Source organism: Lissotriton vulgaris, chromosome 1_1 (assembly GCF_964263255.1).
Source record: "Lissotriton vulgaris chromosome 1_1, aLisVul1.2, whole genome shotgun sequence".
Taxonomy (NCBI): Eukaryota; Metazoa; Chordata; class Amphibia; order Caudata; family Salamandridae; genus Lissotriton; species Lissotriton vulgaris.
In genome coordinates, this window is record NC_141685.1 from 885853632 (window position 1) to 885872499 (window position 18868).

General features: G+C 44.9%; 1 long non-coding RNA gene across 1 annotated transcript in view; it reads right to left on the minus strand.

The window, feature by feature from the left end:
• Positions 1-18868, minus strand: part of LOC147748106 (uncharacterized) — a 261843-nt gene that overhangs the window by 100722 nt on the left and 142253 nt on the right. The gene's annotated exons all lie outside the window — the stretch shown is intronic.

Consider the following 18868-nt stretch of genomic DNA (forward strand, 5'->3'; position numbering starts at 1 on the left):
GTCTAAAATGATGAAAGTAGTGTGCAAGATGTTGGATCTACACCAAATAAAGACGTCAGCATACCATCCACAAACAGACGGTCTTGTTGAGAGATATAACCGTACCTTAAAGACTACCCTAAAAAAAATGTTGACGGTAGAAAACAAAGACTGGGACAAAGTACTACCACTAGCCCTCTATGTACTTCGGGCACAAGTACAGAGTAGCATAGGTTGTTCCCCTTTTGAGTTACTTTATGGCCGACAACCCCGCTCCCTACTAGAGATAAGCAAGGACTCATGGGAGCAGGAGGACACTGAGGAACAACGATCCCTATTAGACTACACCCAACAACTGAGGTCCAAGCTAGGGAAACTGAGAGACTTGGCTTATTCACATTTGGAACAAAGCCAACGAAAGCAGAAGTTCCATTATGATAAACGGAAGAAATGGCGAAAGTTAGAGAAGGGAGACTGGGTATTGGTGTTACTTCCCTCCTCAAACCAAAAATTCAAAAGCGAGTGGCTAGGCCCATATCCCATCGCAGAAACAATAGGTAAAACAACCTACAGAGTAAAACTATCCCCAACGAGACAACAAACGTTTCATATAAATCTTTTAAAGAAATTGATAGGGCCTCCACCACAATCAGCACACTTTGGTCTACCAGTGAGCGGGAACCAGTCCACCTTAGAGCAGTTACCCATCAACCCTGACCTACCCATGAAGGTGAAAGAAGACCTTCTGAAGGCTCTACATCCTTTTTCTTTTATATTCTCTGACACCCCAGGGTTAACTCATTTGACTGAACACCGAATAGAAACAGAGGAAGGTAAGATAATCAAACAAAGGCCGTATAGAATTCCTGCCGCAAGGAGAACAGACGTTAGGAAAGAAGTACAAGACATGCTCAAACTAGATGTGATAAGACCCTCACGCAGCAACTGGTCATCTCCTATAGTGATGGTTCCAAAACCCGATGGATCCATTAGGTTTTGTATGGACTTTAGGGCCCTAAACTCCATATCAGCCTTTGACTCATACCCCATACCACGGGTGGATGAGCTAGTGGAGAGAATAGTGGAGGCCAAGTATATAACCACACTAGATCTAACAAAAGGATACTGGCAGGTACCCCTGAGAGAAGAGGACAGGAAAAAGACCGCCTTTGCCACTGAGGAAGGCTTATATGAATTCAATGTTCTTCCGTTTGGACTACACGGGGCCCCGGCCACGTTCCACAGGCTAATGAACAACGTCCTAACAAACCATACCGCCTATTGTTCGGTATACCTGGACGACATTGTTATATTTAGCAAAACGTGGGAACAGCATTTAGTCCACCTAAAGAAGGTCTTGCGGGCACTCCAGGAGGCAGGCCTACACATAAAGGCAAAGAAATCACGAGCGGCTTATCCCCCGGTAAAGTATCTTGGGTTTCTGCTAGGTGAGGGTAGGATAGCCCCCCAGGAAGAAAAAGTGAAGGCCATTGTGCAAACTCCATTTCCAACCACAAAAAGAGACACGAGAGCGTTCCTAGGCCTAATAGGATACTACAGAAGGTTTATTGAGAACTTTGCGGTAGCCGCCAGTCCGCTAACCAACCTGTTGAGGACGGCAATAAAACCCTCCCAACTAACACAGCCTTCCAACGAGGCCAAGGAGGCGTTTGAATACCTCAAACGGGCTATAACAACTAGCCTGGTCCTGATACCCCCCGACTTCGATAAACCCTTTTCGCTAGCCACGGATGCCTCAAATACAGGACTGGGTGCAGTGTTATCTCAAGAAGGGGAAGATGGAAAGTAACATCCCATTTTGTTTCTTAACTGAAAGCTGCATCCTCGAGAACGGAATTACCCAACAATCGAAAGAGAATGCTTGGCCATTCGATGGGCCATTGACAAGTTAAAATACTATTTAGAGGGGCGAACTTTTATTTTGTTTACGGATCACGCTCCTCTACAATGGATGCAACGAAACAGGTCACAAAATCCCAGGGTACTCAGATGGTTTTTATTCCTCCAGCCCTTTTCGTTCATAGTGAAGCACCGAAAAGGAAAAGACAACAGTAATGCAGACTTCTTGTCACAAGCACCTTCTCTCCCCGATCGGGAGAAACCAGGGGGGGAGGAGTGTAACACGGACCACCTCAACCAAGGTGAAAAACAAGAAGTGGAATGGTGGCAGCTCACTGATTTCGATTCCTCACAACCTTCCCTTCAGGACGAACAGGACCCTTGGCAAACCTTGTCGGAAGGAAATGTAAGCGGCACCTTTAACTGGACGCATGATTCAGAGGAAGACCCAACCCACCGTGACGTCAGCTTCGCAGCATTGGTGAAAAACGTGGAAGCCCCACAGTCGGTGTGTGACATCACCGGAGGAGAGGAGACACGGAGACTGGGAGAGGACGCGAAAAAAGGACGGCGTTTACCAGGAAGAGAAGCAGACGAGCCAGGAGGAGAAGTAGACGAGCCAGGAGGCCAACAGTTCCATGCTGCTCCGTGCCACACTCCCGAGGGAGGAGTGTGGCTGAGACAGGTACAGGAGAAGCTTTCGAGCTGGGTGGGGAGGAGGAGTGCGGTACCGCGATAGGGCTGGGTACACTCTCCTGTTAAGTTTCCAGTATCCAGTTTCCCTGGTCTTCCTCCCTCTCCTTACACAACTTCCCCCATGAATCGCTCACAAAGCCTTTATAGCCAAGCACGAGTCAGCGGTGTCCCTTCACTACCCTGGTTCCCCATGGGATAAAAATGAGGACAAAAGCTAAAACGGTCCTATTGTTTTGTGTTTCCCTTTACGGTTACCATGAGAGAGTCTTCTATCACCTGCCAATACCAGAGGGGCCCCGGACAGGAAAAAAAAACAGTCTCTAAAGGACGAACACAAGCAGAGTCATCACGGATCCAGCAGAATTTGCCAAAGAAAGACTGACGTTCCGTCATAAAAAGCTGTATATGAAAATAAAACCAGCGTTACCTAAACAACGTTTACAGCCTCTTTCTGTTCCCCCATTACAGAGACATTTTAGATTAAACTTTTCTTGTGGATTGTATGTTAATTGTGGTGGCATGATTGATGCTGTCAGATGCGAACATGCCAAAAGGCGTATCTCTTCCATCAACTATTCATAGAGCATCTTTGAAGAACCTGAATAGGTAGGAGTGTTGTATATTGTTTGAATTATGAGGTACAAGTTGGTTGGAGACATCTGTTTGTATTTTTTCCCTAAAGAGGGGCACTTTGGAGATTGGTCTCAGGTTTTTGAAGTCGTTGGGATCCGTGTTTGGCTTTTTCAGCAGAGGTGTAATATGTCTTTACTTGAAGGAGAACGGAAATTTACCTTCTGTAGGTGAAGACCGTTGACCCTGTCTCCAGGTAGGTTGCCCCCCTAGCCACTGCCTGGTCCTCCTCCTGCTGTGTGCTTCGCTCTGCCCGCTGGGTTCCTCCTGCTCTTCTCGTCTCCCCTGTGCCTGTGTTTGCCGTTTACCCCGCAATGAGCCCTCTGTATTGTCAATTAGTTAATTTGTTCCCCTTTTGCCTTCTGTCACCAATTAGTTTCGTTTCTGTATTGTATTGTCAATTAGTTTCATTTGCTCCCTATTTGCCTTCTGTCACCAATTAGTTTCGTTTCTGTTTTGTATTGTCAATTAGTTTCATTGTTCCCCTTTTGCCTTCTGTCAACTATCAGTTTCGTTCTGTATCGTATTAGTTAATCTTTATTTCCCCTCGCTCCCCCTTGCCTTCTGTGCCCTCCCGCCTCCCGCCTCGCCCTCGTATTCCCGCCGCTATTCCCTGCGGCCCGCCCCCCGCCGCTCCCATTCGCCACCCCGCTCCCGCCTACCAGCTGCTCCTCCCTCCCTAAGCCCCTCATATGGAGGCCGCACGGTGGTAAAGGGAGCGACCGTTGACCCTGTCTCCAGGTAGGTCGCCCCCCTAGCCACTGCGTGGTCCTCCTCCTGCTGTGTGCTACGCTCTGCCCGCTGGGTTCCTCCTGCTCTTCTCGTCTCCCCTGTGCCTGTGTTCGCCGTTTACCCCGCAGTGAGCCCTCTGTATTGTCAATTAGTTAATTTGTTCCCCTTTTGCCTTCTGTCACCAATTAGTTTCGTTTCTGTATTGTATTGTCAATTAGTTTCATTTGCTCCCCTTTTGCCTTCTGTCACCAATTAGTTTCCTTTCTGTATTGTATTGTCAATTAGTTTCATTGTTCCCCTTTTGCCTTCTGTCACCAATCAGTTTCGTTCTGTATTGTGTTAATCTTTATTTCCCCTTCGCTTCCCCTTGCCATCTGTGCCCTCCTGCCTCCCGCCTCGTATTCCCGCCGCTGCTCCCTGCGGCCCTGGCCCCCCCGCCACTCCCATTCGCCACCCCGCTCCCGCCTCCCAGCTGCTCCTCCCTCCCTCAGCCCCTCATATGGAGGCCGCACGGCGTACGCGCAGCAGGTGCACCGATTGTGCGCCAAAGGCGCGTCAAAGGCAAGCCCGTCTGCGCCCGTCCGCACCTGGACCACGCCCAGCACCAGGACCCCTGGCCCCCGAGGACGCCAGACCACACGACAGACATACGACACCACCACCCTCCACGCACTCAACGCCGACCGAAACCCCACCTGCTACCGAGCCACCCCGAAACACTCCCATGGACCCTTCACCTGCCAAACCTGCAAATTCACCTGCCTCCGGACCCGCACCGCACCCGAGAAGCAGAGCACCAACAACAACCACCTCAAGTGCATCCTGCTCAACACCCGCTCCGTCCACAGACATGCCGTCGAACTCTGGAACCTGCTCGACACAACGTCACCTGACGTCGCCTTCCTCACAGAAACCTGGATGAACGCCTCCTCAGCGCCTGACATCGTCATAGCCATCCCGGACAGATACAAGATCACCCGGAAAGACCGCGTCAACCAGACCAGAGGAGGCATCGCCATCGTACACAAGAACACCATCCGCATCACGACCAACCCCGACGACACCTTCACCGCCGCTGAACACCTCCACTTCCAGATACACACCGACCCCAAGACCACCCTCAGAGGCACCCTCATCTAGAGACACCCGGGACCACGCACACAATTCAGCGAAGACATCGCCGACTTCATCAGCCCGCACGCCCTCCCCTCCGCCGACTACATCCTCCTAGGGGACCTCAACTTCCACCTGGAGAACAACAAGGACCGCAACACCGCCACCCTGCTGGATAACCTCACTAACCTCGGACTCAAGCAACTGGTGAACACCCCCACCCACTACGCAGACCACACGCTTGACCCCGTCTTCTCCTCCAGTAAGCACATCTCCTTCAGCCACTCCACCGGACTCCATTGGACTGACCACAGCTGCATCCACTTCAGCTTCAGAAAAACGACGACCCACCACCACCACCAGCAACAGGGTCCTCGCAGGAGCTGTAACAAGATCACCGCCGAGCAGCTCACCACCTCCCTCCGCCAGAACCCTCCCGCCAGCACAACGGACCCCAACGAAGCAGCCAGCAACTTCACACAGTGGCTCACCAACTGGTGACCGGAAGCCCTCGGAAAAGCACCCATCCCGACAGACCACGCACGGAACCTAGGCGTCATCCTGGATTCTTCACTCTCAATGAACAGACAAGTCAGCGCCGTATCCTCTTCCTGCTTCAACATTCTTCGCATGCTCAGAAAAACATTTCGCTGGATCCCCTCCGAAACAAGGAAAACAGTCACCCACGCTCTGGTCACGAGCCGACTGGACTACGGAAACACCCTCTACGCGGGCACTACCGCAAAACTCCAGAAGAAACTCCAACGAATCCAAAACGCCTCAGCCAGGCTCATATTAGACATCCCACGCAACGAACACATCTCTGGTCACCTTTAAGACCTCCACTGGCTACCCGTCAATAAGAGGATCACTTTCCGACTGCTCACCCATGCACACAAATCACTCTACGACATCGGACCAGATTGCCTCAACTCACGACTGTCCTTCTACACCCCCTCCCGCCAACTACGTTCTTCCAGCCAAGCCCTCGCCATTGTACCTCGCATCAACAAGACCACCATGGGAGGCAGATCCTTTTCATACCTGGCTGCTAAAACATGGAACTCACTCCCCGCTTACCTTCGCCTTACCCAGAACCACCTAGCGTTCAGAAAGCAACTTAAAACGTGGATATTTGACAAGTAATCCTCCTCCCCTTCCTAAGCGCCTTGAAACCCTCTGGGTATGTAGTGCGCTATACAAATTCTATGACTTGACTTGACTTGACTGCGCAGACGACCTCGCACCACTGACCACTGAAGGACCCTCCCAGCAGACCCGGAAGCAAGAAAGCCCCCTGGTTCACCGACGAACTCAAGACCTCCAAGAAGAACTGCCGCACCCTCGAGAAAAGACAACAAAAGAGATGACTGGGCTGTTCCTTAGGGAAGGAAGAAGGAGAGGGTCACTAGGGAAAAAGGGTTAGTGCTCAATGGAGGACAACCCCTGGGTATCCAATTTGTTTGATATAATGGCCTCACACACCCTTGCGAGTGTCATGCTTCATCATCGGCAATGCTCCTCGTTGGGCAGGTGGTGCAATGCTCAACGGGTTCACCTCAAAGAGGGGCTCTTTATCGGAGATCTTTTATCCATCTGCCTATGGGTGAAGTGGGGGTGAGGGGCCAGGACAGAGTAGATAATGTGGGTGAGGGTAAAATGTGGCACAAGGTACCGGAAAGCAATTTTATTCTGGTGGTCCTCTGCCACAAGTAAAATTAAGGATAGCCGGTGCTCATGGGGACTATGGTTTCCCAGAGTGGACCAGGGCTAAAGTGCAAATGGTGTGTTCAACATGTTTCACGCTTCTAGTACATTGACTGCGATACTTCAGGACCTAGTAAAAAACTACAATCTACAAAAACATGACCTAATGATTAGTATCAGTTTAAATACAGCACATAAGTTGTACTACCTGTATGGCACTGCTCTTGCCTAGAGAGGGGAGATAAAGGAGAACATTAGCAAAGGTAAATAACAACATGTGACCCTGTAGTGACCGTGAACACACTGTGAGGAAGTGACATACTAGTGCAGATAGTGACTAGTATGTGATTAAAAACAAGTTAAAAACTGGTAGCCAGCAGTATCTATTTGAACTACTTTACACACCCATGGAATCGGTAATACCTTTACTCACCTAAGGGTTAGAGTTATAAGGTGTCAACAGTACCCGGTGGGTCTGACATCAAGGGAGAAGCCATAAAGTTTGAGGCTGGGAAGGAAAGGACAAGAGTGGGATGGTATTGAGATAAGTGGTAAACTCAAATGCTGGGCGCATGTGTATCCTGCTGCCTCGGTGCAGACGTTCTGTCTACGGGATAGAAAGCCAAATGGTGGAATATTGGCTACAAGATGTGCATTTGAGGCACTACACGGCACTATGTGGGAGTGATCTAAATACCTCTATCCCGCCAGTAATGACCCGTTAATAGATAGTGGACTGGGCTGGGTGGGTGGACATATTCGGTAGCTAACAGTGAGGAGACGCTCCCGGTTGGGTTGTATTGTAAAAATAGACCCAAGTCATGGGACACTAGTGCGTCGCAAAGAGTACTAATCAAAACGGATATTAGATCCTGGTCGCTGTAAAAGCGTACATTTCAAAACTACTGTTTGTTCCTCCCATGGCCAGATAGGCTGCTATAAGAAGAACTGGAAAATAGTTAGACAATAGGACCCTGCAGCGCGGCAAAAATGTTTTAGTCATAATGGGTTGGAGATCCCTGCTGGTGTAAAAGGTGGTACACTTACTTTCTACTGCTCGTGTCCGGGCCAGTCATCCCTACCCATCTCACCGGGTCCGGATAGCGAGTATATTTACTCTAACACACAACTACTTATATCCAATAAACTGTCTGTGTGTACTCACCGCTCTCTGCGTGGGAGATGACCTCACCTCACCCGGCAACCGCTCGGGAAATATGAGGCCCCGCTCTAAGGTGCAAAGGAAAGAAGGCATAAATCTCCAAGTTATATGCCCTACCTTTTGGCTCTAGCATCCTTTTGCTCTCTATCCTACTGTTGACAAATTCAGTCTGACCAGCAGCAAAACTACACGGGAGAAACATACTGGTTGCCCCATGTTGACAGGGGTGGGTAGTTAAAGAATGGGAATTAGTTTCAAAAGTTACCCAAAGCCTACAGGGGGAGTCCTTACCTGTCCGTCGGTACCTCTCTCTGTCGTCCGAGAGGGAGTGGAGGTACCGACACGGACCGGACTCCTCCCTTTTATGTTGACGGTAATTGGTTAATTGGTAAAATCAACTCCTAATTGCCGCCAACACTTAAGTTTGTTAGAGCGCCGGTCCTAAGGCGCATGTATAATTTCCGTTGAGCCACACTCTCGGGAGGACGGACATGCGCGATAGTGGATGGAGCCGCAGTTCTCGCGCTACGCGCATGCGTCTTTAAGATGCCTTGCACTACTTAGGAAAGCGCATACTAATCAATCACGCATGCGCATATGTGATCCTCTCGTCTGCTGTGTATAAACAGCGCTAATGAAGCGTCACGCCACAGAAAGACGCACGCGCTAGTCACTCGCGCATGCGCATCAAAAATTGACGCGTCCGCTCTATATTAAGACCGATAGAATCTCAATTCTGATGTATGAAGCAAAATATCTTTATCTAACTGTGGTTGACAAAAGGAGCTGGAGGGGTGTTACAAGCAACTGAGCTGTTGAAAATTTCAATGGGCACAATCAGGTGTTTCGCCAGAGTGCAGATGTACGCACACATAATACACCACAGTGATTTATTTAAGCCTGAACTTATTGTGCACTCATATCAGATGGAGAATAGAGAGAAGACCCTGTCAAAAAGAAAGTATTATTAAGACTGGACTTCAATTCGCCAGAGTTCGCTCATGTTTCTGCATGGGATGACTACTCATTTTTGTACTGATCTTGTAGGTACATAGGTAAATGACCACTACTGATGATATTGATGGAAGTCATCATATGTGATTTACGAGGGATTCTGTAGAGAAAAGATCTCTAATCTAAAGTGAGTCACACTACTTTTACACTCAATATCTATGTGGAGATACATGGATGTATGGTCTGATTTAATTATATCGAGATCCAGGGGATTGAATCATTCAATCCTCTACTGTCGCTACGGAGCTTGAATATCCATTTTTGCTCCTTGACAAAAAGAAATTTAGACTGGTCACTGATGTGGGACGGAATATAAGGATGTTCTAAGATCACCCATTTGAGGTCCTCTGCTTTGTGCTTCATTGTTAAAAAATGATTGGTAAGACGAGTAGACTGTTTTTGGCAACGGATGGTGCTTTTATGTTCGCTGATGCGAACCTTCATCTTACGTGTAGTGTGGCCAATGTACCTCAGCAAGCAAGGACAGGTAATCATATATATATAACCCCGTCAGTATTGCAGTTGGTGTGTTTACGAAGTAACCAAGGGTTGCCTGTGCCTATGTCAACTTGGTCTGTTTTGCATGTCAGGGGACATGCACTACAGGTACCGCATGGAAACTTTTTTTGCACTCACGTTTATATAGTGGCAGTAGCTTACCAATTAGTTCCTGATGAAAGCCGGATAGTATCTAGTTTGGCTGAAACATGTTGACTCCTGCACAGCGCCATAGAGTAGTTATACATTCACTACCAGGCGTGTTTTTATGTTTAACAATTAGACATCTTCCATTAAACATATTTTTGTCTAAGTCGTTAATTTTAATTTTTCACCACAGCACTGCACCAAACACCCTGAAGACTATTCTTGAGTAACAGCTTGGCTAGAGATTTCGACCACACATCCATATCCGCACCATCTTTTGATGGGTTGGGCGGCTAGTTGGATATACTAACAAACATCCCACATGATGAAACTCCGCCAGAAGGGTGGTCTGATGGGAATATCTCAGTTATCACATACCACCTAGCAGGTTGAGAATAAGAGTGTTTCCATCTGGAAGGTACGCGCTATGTAAAATGCTGTATAAAATGTGGCCAAGTTGAAAAAACAAAACATTAGAAACAGAAAGAAGCTGACCAAAAAAGGCTGAAACAAGAGTGTGTACGCTCGACATATTGGACGGTTGTGAAACTGAACCATAGGGTGAGACTGCTCTATTTACGTTCCCGTAAAATAAACAAAAGTGATCTGGGGTGAAAAACATTCTGTACAGACATAAAACACAAGCAAAGCTCAAACCAATAAAATATCATCAAATTAAAAACTCAATAGGTAATAAAGAAAAACAGTTTGAAATGAGGAATCATAGCTGAGAAAATTCTCTTAAGGGATTCCAACGGAATGTAAGCACGCACAATTGCAAATTATAAGTAACAACCAACATTTAAAAAATCATTAGGTCACTTCGGACTGACAGAGTCAAATCGGTTCATCCAATAACTTTCTGTTTGGAGAAGGTGTTTTTGGTATTTCTACCATCTTTTATGGGTACAGTGATGGTTAACTTGGGATTCTTGGTGTGAATATTACTTGTGTGCTTAGTCAATCTCACTTTCATTTTTTGTTCAGTTTTCCCCCACGTATACCAGTCCACATTGACATTTCAATAAGTAAACAATGTTCTTCGAGTCACAAGCTGCTGTATTTTGTAATTTTTGGGGGTTCCTTGAGCTGGGTGCATGATAGTAATACACTTAATAAAATTATTACAACTTGCACAATTAAGACAGGGTCTAGTCCCTTTGTGTATTTGACCGATGTGGTCCTCCCGTTTGGATAATAGTTCTTTCACATTTTTTGATCTTTGGTAAGCGAAAAGTGGTTGGTGATTGAAAATACCTTTGAATTCCACTTCTATTTGTAGCATTGGCCAATGTTTTAGAATGATGTTTCTTACTTTTTGACTCCTGGTGGAGTATTTTGATACAAACACAGTTATTTTACTCATATCCCTTGGTTTACCCGCTTCTAGAAGTTGAGTCTGTCTTTGGATTCGGCTCTATCTATGGCTGTTAGTGTGAGGTTATTAGCATATACTCTTTGTCTGAACCTAGTAACAAGTTTTTCTTGGCTGCTTTTGTAATGACATTCACTTGAAGGAATGTATTTTATCCTTAACAGTTGAGAGTAAGGTAAGTGTCTTTTAAGAACCATTTAATGAAAGCTGTTGTAGAGCAATATGTTATTCCTATTGGTAGGGTTTACAAAAACATTAATATCCAGTAGCTAATTTTGTACTGAGATTTCCACATCAAGGAACATGATTTTATATGTACTAATTCTGTGGGTGAAATCAATTCTTTCATTAACAGTATTAAAAATACTGATAGCTGATTGGTCCCAATATATCTTCGGAATATGATTAGCTTCTCAAGCCAATTCTGTTTGGAGAAGATATTGTCCAGTTCAAAACTATGCATGTAAAGATTAGCGTAACAAGGAGCAGCACATTTTCCCATGGAAGTTCCAGACAATTGTATACAGTATTTTTTGTTGCACTCAAAGTAACTATGGTCTAAAGTGTTGAAGTTCCAGTTGGACAATTTTTAGGTCTTCTTCCTTCCGGCATTTATCAGTAAAGATTCCACAGATTGAAGGCCAAGGTCATGAGAAATAGAGGTGTATAAGGACCTTACGACAATAGTGCATGGGTTTAATATTTTCATCAAATTCAATAAATGTTATTTTGTTTAAAATGTCAGTAGTATCCTTAAGATAGGTAGATATGTTGTAGCCCAAACGTAGCCGCCGAACAAAGGGAGGTGGGAGGTGACCACAAGGAAACAACATCAATTGATTGCAAAGTCAACCAGGAGTCAGAAAACCTAGTAATTAACATTTCTAAATGTCATTTAACATCCATCGAAACCAAGACACTACAAAAAGGAATGTTATTTTCCCTACTTATCCCTCTAATGGGTTAGAAATACAAATAAGTTTCTTTAAATTTATGAGAAACTTGAGATTAAGACATTTTTCAATAACCTAGTCGAACCATGACCTGACAGAGAGGAAGGTACTCTACTGAGATTAAAAAGTAAGAGCTAATTTTTAGCTTCAACAAGTCATAAAATCCTTGATTAATTTGAAATCATAGTACAAATTGAATACCATATAGTGTTCAAAACAAGGAATTCCAACGTTTAAAATCTTACCCGAAAGGAGCGCTGAATCTGAACAAAACCACCCCCCTGTTGCAAGGCAGACAAGGGCGGAGCCTTAGTAATTTTGAATACTGATTTCTATCTAGAAAATGTCCACCACCATGTTGAAGACAAAACTACATACATGAAAATCAACTCTAACTCTAACTGGAGAATTTAGCAAGATACTCTTGACCATCATTAATGAAGCTATATCTATGGGTAATATAACAAAGTGGACAAATGGTATTCGACACAGGAACTCCAATATTATATATATATGTATATATATATATATATATATATATATATATATATTTTTTTTTTTTTTTTTTCCAATAGCGCTCGCTCCAACCGCAACTTCCAGCCGGATTCACACAAGAAGACGAGGCAGACCCAACTTGGTGCTATTAGATTTATTTTCTTAAAACGCCACCAAAATCCTCACAACGCGTTTCGGCAGATCCCTGCCTTGATCATATGACAACATAGTTGTGAAGCACACACCCATTTAAAGTGCCAGTGCAGTTATAGACATAAAATAAATATTTACATGTGCTGGGGTCTGTTTTTCTTTTTCAAATTGCATCAACATTTTGGTTTCTTAATAGCTGTGAAATACAATATGTAGCTTCTGTGATATAAAAGTAGATAATATTTGTACAATACTTTGACAGCAATGAATTGTAAAATACAATTTGATGGTTATGCTGCATTTGAATAAAAAACAATTATTAATACTTGTAAAATACAATTTTTCTTTCATAATGCTTGCTTAAATGCACGATCATATTATCAACATTGTTCGGTGTGACATACATTTTTCTATTGATGTGTACACCTTGCCACTGCCATACCTATCTACGACTAACGTTACTGACTGATTCCCCAAGTACATGTATATTCTCAAATTTTCTTGTGCAGTGCTTCTACTAAGGAAAACCCAATAATTCACCCTATTGGTGTCTTATATATGAAAAGTGCTAAAGTGCATAAATAATAAAGTGCATACAGAACAAAATATCATATTTTCTTCACTATTATATGATAGTATTGATTAATAGATACTATCATAATACAATACAATCTTTGACAAATTATTCGCCTTATTTCAATCTCAGCTAATGGTTTTCACGGTAACCAGGAACGCAGGCCATATGGACAAGTCATTGATTTTATCCCTGTTCAAGAACATGATTCCCACAATTAGCTAAAAACATCCTTTATGTTAAAAAATGTTTTAAAAACCAATTCATGTCTTAAATAGGGAATTTTAAAATCCGTTTATCGTATATTTATATAAATAGACAATATAAATAACCAATTGAAATCATTGTTTAAAATGTATCAATTAATATCATCTTTGTCTAAAATCCATAACATTTCTTAAAATTTCATAGTTCTGATTGTGCAAATAAACCATTTTTATAAACGTCATTTATAGACACACATAAACCTATTTTTAATCTTATGAAAAGTGGCTGGACCTTGTTTCTCTTTATCCTTCTCGATGATCTACTATATGTAACTGATATTTACATTGTAGGATATGATTGATATAAGCACATGTTCATGTTATTGCTGGATGCTAGTCTAGATATGTATACAAATCTTCACCCATATTTAACCCATTAGGCTGTGTACTATCTAGTAGTAATATGTAGTGAGTTTCTAGACGGCGCAGCCTCCCCTCCCTATCACCGCCTCTTCTTTGAATTGGGACACTATCTATCAAATAGTATTTAAGATCTCTTGTCTTTCCCCCATGATGTTCCTTGAAGTGACGGGCTACCGGGTAACTAGGGTCACTATTGGTAATTGCCCTGATATATTGTAATGCCCTTTGGTGCCCAGGCAGTTTCGTGCTTCCAACATATCTGAGATTGCAGCTACATTCCAAGATGTATACTACATATTCGCTTTTGCAAGTTAAATGTTGTTTAATCAATTGGGGTTTTGAGACGAAAGCAGTCATATAAGATGTTTTATTTATGCCAAATGTACACGCTTTACAGCTGATACATTTCAAAAAACCCTTCCTTGCCTTAAGCCAGTCTGTACTGCTTTTGCATTCAGGGCTGCTTGTTACCAAAATATCAGCCATTGATGTAGACTTTCTAAATGTTATGGCAGGATACTCGGGAAGTGAATTTCCAATGACGGGGTCATCCTTAACTATGTGCCAGTTATTTTGAACTATTTTGCGCAACAATTTGTGTTGACGATTGTAAGTAAGTATAAGTCTTGGGCCCTCTTCTTTCATGGACGACATATTTTGTTGACTTTTTAGCGATGTACTAGCGGTTTCCAATAGGTCATCCCTGGCCCTCGTCCTAGATTTCTGAATTGCGCTTTTAATAGTTTTGGCACTATATCCCCGATCCATAAATCTCAGTTTACTTTCCTGTTGGTTTTTAACAAGTTCAGCCTCACTACTGCATATTCAGCACAATCTGAGCATCTCCCCATAGGGGATAATGTGTATGAGATGTGCTGGATGCGCACTCGTCGCATGTAGTAATGTATTTCCAGAAGTTTCTTTTCTGAACAATGTAGTACTGATCTTCAAATTCTCTATTTTGACTAAAACATCTAGGAATGGGATTTGTTCACTGCTTATATGTGATGTGAAGTTTAAGTTCATGTTATTCTTATTCAAATTAGCAATGAACTCCTCTGCCTCCTCCTCAGTTCCATTCCATACAATCATTAGATCATCTATATATCGCAGCCACGATATCACCTTGTCTTTATATGTGTCCCCATGTTGCCTCCTGAGGACCAGCTCCTCCCACCAGCCCATGAATACACATGCATAGCTGGGGGAGAAGCTGGCCCCCATGGCAACACCTTGTATTTGGCGGAACATTTGTTTTCTGAAAAGAAAAAAGTTATGTTCCAGACAGAAGACCAACATGTCCATGAGCATCTTGTTATGTGATGTGAACTCTATCGGTCTCCTGGCTAGAAAGTAATTCACTGCCTTAATCCCATCTGGATTTTTTATGCACGTATATAAAGATGTAACATCAAGAGTAATCAGTTTGTACCCCTCCTGCCAATCCACTTTTCCAATTTTTAACAAAAAATCCCCAGTGTCTCTTACGTAGGATTTTAAGTTCTGAACGTGTTCCTGAAGGAAAAAGTCTATATATATGGACATATTTTCAAGGGGCCCATCACAGGCCGCAATAATTGGACGTCCAGGCGGTTTTTCTCTGTTCTTGTGGATTTTCGGTATAAAATAGATTACCGGCGTTTTAGGGAACTCCTTTTTCAAAAATTTAACTCCTCTGAACTTAGGAGTCCCTTGCTCTTCCAAGCCAGTAATTTGCTGCATAGTTCATCTTGCATTTGTTTATACCAGAGGGGGGTGCTATGAGCATTGAACATCGCGGAGTTGCCTTTCTGCCTCAGTTAGATAGTCGATTAGGGGCCACAGTACAATATTCCCCCCTTTGTCCGAGTTTATTATTACGATGTTGTTCTGTTTTTTAAATTTTTCCATTAATGCCCCATAGCTCCTTTCTTGAATAGTTAGTCTCCTTTTAGTCATTTGTGTTTTAATGTTCAGTTTTTTTATTTGTGATACTATGACATCATTAAACACATCAATGGCGTCTTTTGCCATTATCGGCACAAACTTTGATTTCCTTTTGAATGGGGTTTCAGGTTTTTTATTTCCAATACTGTTCGTGTCTTGGGTACTTAAGTACGGAAACCCCTGCTGGCTTCCCTGCATCTCCTGAGAGGGAATAACACCTTCAGAGCTCGACGGCAAGTTAACAATCAATTGCAAATCCGTTAACAGTTGTGTAGGAAGGTACCTCCTGACTATGGTTGCCCCCAACTTTTTTCCCTGTGTTTTAGCTGGTTTTTTGACATAGTCGACCTGGGATCCTGCCAATCAGGACCCCAGGCCTACTGCTCTCTCTGTAAAATGGATTCCATGTACCTTAGGTACATTTCCAATTGGTACTGGGCCACCTTATCAGACCCTGTAACTCAGGGCATAGGTGTACCCAGGGCCTACCAGGGGCTGAAGCATGTATTATGCCACCCCTGGCTGGCCTCCTAAATTTGACACAACTGGCTGCATGACAGCTGGGGCAAAGTCGTGTAATCACCCTTTGCTGTAGATATAGTATACCTATATCTAACCCTAAAAATGGACACACAGATTCCTATCAGTCACTCCTATGGCAGGCCTTATCAATCCTGAAGGCAGAGTGCTTGGAATCGTGTGAGATGGTGCTCTGGCATGAGCTGAGCCTGTCTGCAGCTTGCAGAACCAAGTCCTAATAGCTGTTCCATGATATCGCATACCATATACTCCTAAGTGCATTATAATCCTCGCGGTTAAATGCTATCTTTGGTATTGCTTTATCAAAACATGTCGAGTAAGGTGTCATACAAATTGGAATACTAACCCCTCGCCAATTCTGGCGACGGGGTTAGCATTCCACCCTTCTAGAGGGACACGACATGTATGTAACTGTGAACCCGGTTAAAGTTAAACGAAGCCTCAGCTCCACAAAATGGATGCTGCCACCACAGACACGAGTCTGACCTCCTGCTGCTGGGAGTCCTTCCAGAGAGGAGAGCTTGGACAAAGGGTTTCCTGTCCGGGGCGGTGCTAGCACCATCCCAGACAGGGTTTTGTGTATCCTGGGTAGGCAGGGCTTTACAGGAAGGTGACTGCTGAGTGGCACCCCGGTGCTCACTACGCATAGGCCGGTCAGAACCAGTTCCAGGGGCACACCAGCCCCTGGCCTGGGGGAAGTCTGGCATAGGAGAGGGGTGTAACCACCCCCCTCCTAGTCCCACCCATAGGCAAGACCTAGTCACCGGGTCAGCCCCTTTTCTTAGTATAAAGATAGGAGCGGGCCCCCTGTTCAAATTAGATCATCTTTGGAATCAAGACACGACTTTCTGCAAAAGTACTTCAAGATTTCTTCTTCAAGATTCTCCCTTGTGACTAAGGAGTAGTCACCCTGCATCCGCAGGCACCATCTTAAGAACACTGCGGTCTGCTGCAAGTCCTTCCTCAGGAATCCGACGACACAGCTCGACGAGACCCGGCTTCCCTGGCACCTCTGACCTCTACTCACCTCTACAGCCAAGCTGAGAACCGTGAGTGCGACGAGACCTCGAGGGACCGACGATCGCCAAGACTGCACGACTTCTTTACAGCAAGCCCGCCGAGTAACCCTCTGGTGAGTGCTTTGGGGTCCGAGAAGCCCCGACCCTGAGCAGCTCCAGCACCGAAGTCCAGCCTCCCAGCATCTCCACGATCTGCGTGGGGCCCTTCTGCTTTTTGCTGCTCACCGCGTTGTTTGGCTACTAGCCCGCTGGCTCGTGGCCTTCTTAACGACGCCTGACGACATCACTGCTGCTGGTCTGGTTGCTCCAGACTGGCCCTTGCTCCCTTCCAAGAGAGGAGCACCCCGGACCCTCCTGGTCCACTCAAGACGCCATTTTAGGTCCACCGCGTGGGCTTGAATTAGCCAAGGCTTTGTTGCCCAATCCTGGGTCCAGCGACGCCGACAGCTTCATCCATCGTGGGACAGCTCGCTCCTCCATCCTGGTCGCCGACAACGCCTCCTGGTCCGTGAGATCTGCAGAGCACAGCGTCGCCCACTCACCTAGTCGAGGTGACTACCATCCGGTGCCCTCCTGGTGCCACCTGACTACTGGCTAGTAGTCACGAACTTAGTCCCCTCTGCTTTCAGGTGTCATCTATCTTCAAGATCCAGGCTTGGATCACTTCGAACTTTCTTCACTGGTCGCCTGCCAGCATCTTTCTTACAGGCTCCTGGTCCGTCTACGAGGATTCCCGACGTCTTTTGAGACATATGCAGCTGCAGCCCCTGGGCTAGGTAACTTCGGCATTTCGGTGCCCCAGCATAGCCTCACTATCCAAGGGTCAGAATCCACTTTCGTTTTCCTCCTACCAGGTCGGGTTCGCCCAAGAACACTAACTTTGTCTTTACTAGCTACCATAGACTTTGTCCCGCATCACGCGTGAGAGTGCACACTCTGCACCCGAGCCCACTGGGTCTCCTAGAAGTAATCTAACGATTCTATAGTCAAGTCCTAGCGATTCCAAAGCCTATTAGTACTGTACTTACCTGCTAGTAATTTCTCATTCCACTTTCAGAGTATATGGTTTTCCGTGCCCCTCGGGCATTTGTGTATACTGTGCTAACTTAAGTATTTTCGTAAGAGTTTTGTTGTGCTTAGTACCCTGTCCTCATAAAAAGTACAGGGCTGTTGTGATTTTAATAAATACACTGTTTATTTTCATAACACTTGTGTGGTGTCCTTTCACTTGGTGTTCAAGGGGTATATGTGTGGTATAACATCTGGCTTAACACGCCCTCTCGAGTCTTTAGCCTTAGACTGCTCGTATCCACGCTACTAGGATAGCTGGTCTATAAGGTTGACTTACAACCAATCATCAATAAGGGTTGTCTGGACTGATACATAGTGTTCACTAGAATAGTGAGCACTGCATATCAGGCCAACTTCTCACAAGTTCATAATCACCTGCGGCTAAATTTGGCATAGCAGTTATACTAGCAGATGTCGTGCTTGATTTAATTTTTGTATTCAGCTGTTTATGATATTTGCGCAGTTTCAATCTTCTTATATACTGATACACGTCGGCCCTAGTTCTGGTGTAATGAAAGTTTGACTCCGGGCAATAGGATAAGCCTAGAGACAGTAGTTGAGTCTCAGCTGCTGATAAGTCAATTTGGGCTAAATT